The sequence below is a fragment of the Colobus angolensis genome, unplaced genomic scaffold (genome assembly GCF_000951035.1).
Source record: "Colobus angolensis palliatus isolate OR3802 unplaced genomic scaffold, Cang.pa_1.0 Scaffold187, whole genome shotgun sequence".
In the NCBI taxonomy this organism is placed as follows: domain Eukaryota; kingdom Metazoa; phylum Chordata; class Mammalia; order Primates; family Cercopithecidae; genus Colobus; species Colobus angolensis.
Genome location: NW_012115010.1, coordinates 1,032,033 through 1,037,194, shown reverse-complemented (window position 1 = coordinate 1,037,194; position 5,162 = coordinate 1,032,033). Strand labels below are relative to the sequence as shown.

Sequence of the window (5,162 nt, the reverse complement as noted above, 5' to 3'; positions counted from 1 at the left end):
GTCTAGTGGGGCTGCCAGGGGGTGGTGCCTGCAGAACAGCCAAACAGCTGGCCAGATTCTCCTCCTAAGCCAGATGATGCCATTTGTTTTTCCATCCCCAGCCAGCTGCCAGCCCTGCGGTCCCGGGCCCCAGGAGAGGTGTGCCATTGCAGCCCCCTGCACTCAGCTGCCTCTGACTTCTAGGGCAGACAGAGGGGCAAGCGGACTGGGCACACTGGCTGGGTCAGGGAGTCAAGGCCTTCACTTGGCACTCACTGCCACAGGCCATAGGAAGCCAATCCAGTGTGGGCCCAGGGTTTGGGACAGATCCCACCAGCTGGAACAGGAGAAGGCACCTCCAGCCCCCTTTGGCCAGGGCCAATCTCTGTTCCTGACTGGCACGAAGGCCTGGGTGGCGGGAGGGGCTCAGATCCGGTGGAACACCAGCTGTCCAGGCCGATTACCAGGTCGGAGTGCCCGCTCCGGCTTCACCAGCCCAGAGGCCTTGGGCAAGTCACTTCTCTCCTCTTGCTGCCCTTTCTCTGTGAGAGATGAAAAAACATCGTAAACAGTGTTGTCCTCAGATGGGCTTAGAGAGCTTGGCAAGATAGCGCACATGAAGCCCCCGCATGGTGCGCTGCACGGGGCAGGTGCTGGTCCGTTGGGCATTCCTTTTCCTGGGAAAGCCTCTCTGTGGTTTGTTTCCTCCTCTGTGATGTGGGAGGTTTGTAGGAATCCAGCGTGACCACAAGGTGAAGGCCTTAGCATAGTTCCTAGAACCGAGGTCCCCCATAAACAGGATTCTGCCTCAGGGTCTGAGTCCCTGCCCTTTTCTCTCTCCACAGGACTCAGCCCCTGGCAGGCTTGTGGTGGAGACAGTGAATGGTCTTGTAGTGGCGGGATTTGCCCACCTCTATGTCCCTGTGTTTGAGTCTCTTCTGCTTGAGTCTGAACTTCAGGCTGGTGGCCACAGAAGCCAACACTCTCACTTTACAGATGAGAAAACGGAAGCCTGGAGAGGGCCAGGGACTTGCCCAGGTTCCCACAGCCAGTCCATGCCGGAGCTGCACTAGGACACCCTCCTCTCTGTGCCCAGAGCGATGGCCACAACACCCCTTTCTGTCTGCTTGAAAACTCCTCTTCATTCTTGCCGATCTGTACTCATCTTTCAGTCTCTGCCTCTTTAGCAACCAGAGCCTATGAAGAGGTGACCAGGCCCCGGTCACTCCCCGGAGCAGAGAAACTGGAGGTGTAGGGGTGGGAACTGAAGGGGAGGGGCATGGCAGGGGCCGAGAATGTGGCTGCTCTGGCCCGGGGGCCTGAGCCAGGCTGCCTACAGAGGAGCCAGTATGCCCAGACATTAGGGCTTTGTGAGTTGAAGAGTTCGGTGTGGGGATGGTTGTTTTGTTGAGCTGACGTTGTTTCAGGTTGACTGAATGTCAGTGTCTTGGTGTCCAGGAGCCAGCTCTTTAGAGCCAGCCAGGGTCTTGGGGAGGATGTGGCTGGGGCATCCTAGTCTGGATCAAGGAGGGGAGGGGGCTGCCCGTGCCCCGTGAGCGCTGAGCAGGTCCTTGAGGAGAAGACTGCAGAGGAGGAGTGAGTCCTAGCGTGTATACCAAGAGAGGCGAGAGGAACAGGCGCCCTTGCATCTTGGGGCCAAAGTAGAAGGGCCTGGCCAGAGTGGAGGATGGACAGAGGCAGGACAGGGACCTCTGGAGGCTGGTGCCTTCCTGCCAGGGCACTGGGAGCCCTGAGGACACAGCGATCAAACCTTCGTCCACAAAGGAAGAACCAAGAGAACCCTGGGGACCAGGAGGACCCCAGGAGGACTTGGGGACTGGCCAGGCGGGTGGGGTGGGCCAGACTCACAGCTGTCCAGATGTAGGTAAGAGATAACTCTGTTTACTGGGCACCCAGGGGGAGCAGGGCGGGGGGTGGGAAGGGGCTCCCAGGGCCAGTGGGGCGGGCAGATTAGGAGGCGGGAGCATGAGTCAGGGGTTTGCGAGCTGCCCCCGGGGCGCTGGTGCTGTCAGAACGAGTGGGAACGTAGCTGGTCGCAGAGGGCACCAGCGGCTACAGGACTGCACCGAGGGACCCTGAGGCTCGTAAGCAGGTGGGCAGGGCAGGGAGGTGCTGGGGATGGTCCTTTGGTGCCTGCTTTGAGGGTTTCTGCAAGTGCTCAGCCTGAATCTACGCCCAGGTGGGCAAGGCTCCTGACCTCCAAGGGGATGCAGGTGGGTAAGGTGAGAATGTTACCAGGCGCATGTTGCCCCTAAGGGAACAGGCCCATTGGCACCTGAAAAGAGGAGGGTGGCAGGTGGCCAACGGCAGCAGTGGTGTGTGTGGCTCTGGCGTGTGTGTTGCTGGGGGTATCTGATCCCCTCCAGGTATGGGCCCTTGTCAGCTTGTTGGATCCCACAGGCTCAGGTCTCGTCCACCTCAGACTCCTTCCTTCCTAATAGGGGTCCTCAGGCCACCCCATCTCCCACCTAGGAGGCAGGATGTCAGATGACACAGTCTCCCCTTTGGGACACTTCTGGGGTCCACCTGGGGCACCCGGCTCCACGCCCAGCGTGGTCAGTATTGGAGGGAACTGCAGAGCCTCCTACCACGTGAGAAGCTTAAAATACTCAGCTCAGGCTAATTCCATGGAACTGAGGGCAAATTAGAGGGGAAATGAAGATGGAAGTCTGACTATAACCCCAGCAGCAGGGATAATGACAGCAAACATTTTTATAGAGCTCCTTATATGCTAGGCACTGTTCTAAGCCCCTTACACATGTAAACTTCCTTAATGCTTACAACAGGTCTATGAGGTGGGCATCATTATTATCACTCCCATTTTACTCATGAGAAAACTGAGGCACAGAGAGTTGAAGTCACTTGCAGTTAGTAAACGGCAGGGCTGGGCTTTGAACCCAGGCAGTCTGACTGCAGAGTCCGTGACCTTAACCACTCACTCTAAACCAGCTAACAGTTGTTTTGTTGGAGGTAACTCAGTGTAGTGCTTAGGGATGTGGCTGGAGTCAGGTAGTCCAGGTTGTAACCTGCCTCTGATACCTACCTGCTGGGTGGCTGAAGCAGGTAAATGTCTCTGAACCTCAGCTTTCACATCTGTAGAATGGACTAATGACATTACTCTTCTTCCTCTTAGAATCTCCAAACCACTTCACAGAGTGCTTTGGGGATTCTAAGAGTTAAGGCATTAAGGTTCTTTGTGCAGTTCAGGCTGATTACACAAACGTGGTGCCACACCATTAGGAAGCTGTCCCTGTCATCTGGTCAACCCCCTTCCCCACTGTGTCTTCCCAGCTGTGCTATACCTTCTAGGTTCAGCTGTCCCACTCACCCTTATCTGGCCTGGCCCTGGCCAGCTAGCTAGCTGGCCAGGTGTTTGGTACACTTCCAAACTTGGGGCAGCGGTCTGGGTCCAGGCCCTTATCAGTGCTAGGCAGCACAAGGCCTGCAGCTGGGGGTTGGCCGGGCTGGCGGGTGGCAATCCGGGTCATGGGTGCGCCCTGTAAGTCTCCAGCTGAGCTCAAGGCACCCCCATTTTCCCCTCTTCTTTCTCACTGATGTCTCAGAACCCTGGCGGGAAGGCACTCCCATTATACAGATGGGGTGACTGAGGCCTACAGGCTAGAAGCTGCCCAAGGCCCTTCAGCCAGTCAGTGGAAGAGAGGCAGCCTGGACCTCTGGATTCTCCAGCTCTGAGGGCCCCTCTGACCGTTCCAGTTCTCAGATGGGCAACCAAGGCCACAGTCCCAGCCCCATGGGCGGGACTTTTAGTACCTAAGGATTAGACATCCTGGAGACCACTCAGGATCTGAGGTCTAAGAAGGTACATGGGCAAGTCCAAAGAAGGAAGAAAGTGAATAAAGATGGAAGAGAAAGAGAGAGGAACTTTGGGAGAAGCAGAGAGGGAGGAGGAAAAAGAGAGAGAGAGAAGAGGTGGGTGATCAGGGTCCTCAGGAGCAAAGCCAAGCCCTGCAGTAGGGACTACCTCATCCTCAGGTCCAGGACCCCTCCCCTGCACCCCGTCACTTGCCCCACCTGCCAAGGCAGGGGCCTCTCCCATTCTCCAGTCTGGTGAGACCCAGTAATCCCCTCCCTAGCTCCAGGACTGCAGGGTCACCCATTCCTCAGAAAGAAGGGTCTCTGCACATCCCTTTCCTTCTTTTCCCTTTTTTTTTTTTTTGAGATGGAGTCACAATCTCAGCTCACTGCAACCTCTGCCTCCCTGGTTCGAGGGATTCTCCTGCCTCAGCCTCCCAAGTAGCTGGTATTACAGGCATGTGCCACCACGCCTGGCTAATTTTCGTGTTTTCAGTAGAGACGGGGCTCACCATGTTGGCCAGGCTCCCTGCCCCATGCCCTCACGTGGCATTTTCCCACCTTGCTCAGCCCACCTGTGCAGCTCCATCCAGCCATGCCTCACACCTGGGCTCCCAGACCTTCAAATCTCACTTGTGCTTTTAGGCTACACCAGTGACCCCTCCTCCAGTGACTCCACCCACCGGGTGCTGCAAATGCATCCTGCTCTTCCTCCTGCCATACAGATCCTTGGCACTCAGCACATTCGGCCCCTGGGGTCCACATCACCTCGGAAGCACTGAGGCTGCCCTGTGTTCCCGTTTGCCTCCTTATCAGGGCTAGGAGCTTCCCCGGCGTAGGGATAGGCCTTGTTCAGCTCAGCACACCCTCCCACAGCCCTCAGTGCTCAGCACCCCCTCCCACGGCCCCCAGTGCTCAGCACCCCCTCCCACGGTCCCCAGTGCTCAGCATTCCCTCCCACAGTCCCCAGTGCTCAGCACCCCCTCCCACAGCCCCCCAGTGCTCAACACAATGCCAGGCACGGACTGGGAACCTTTGTTGAACCGACCCAATTCCCTGTCACCACAATGCCCTGTGCTGTAGTGGGTGAGGGGGGAAAGGAGTCCCCTCCACACCCAGTCTGGGGCCACCTTAGGTGACTCCTGTCTTCCCCTTGGACCTGCCCTCACATTCCTGGGGAGGCCACACCTTTCTCTCTGCTAGGGACACAACTGAGAAAACTGAGACCCTGAGCTCAGAGGCCTCTTGCCCAGGACCTAGTCATCCTGGCTCCCCAGTCCCAGAGCCCCAACCCTGCAATAGGGAGCCATTCTTACAGTCATTCGATAAATTTTTTTTTTTTTTTTTTT

The 5,162-nt window shown here is 57.1% G+C and overlaps 1 protein-coding gene across 1 annotated transcript in view; it reads left to right on the top strand.

The window, feature by feature from the left end:
* The first annotated feature begins 2,011 nt into the window (after nucleotides 1–2,011).
* Nucleotides 2,012–5,162, top strand: part of SLC4A1 (solute carrier family 4 (anion exchanger), member 1 (Diego blood group)) — a 19,065-nt gene continuing 15,914 nt past the window's right edge. The window contains exon 1 of the mRNA XM_011940091.1: nucleotides 2,012–2,092. The gene's annotated coding sequence lies outside the window, so the exon portion shown is untranslated. The remainder of the gene's footprint in view (nucleotides 2,093–5,162) is intronic.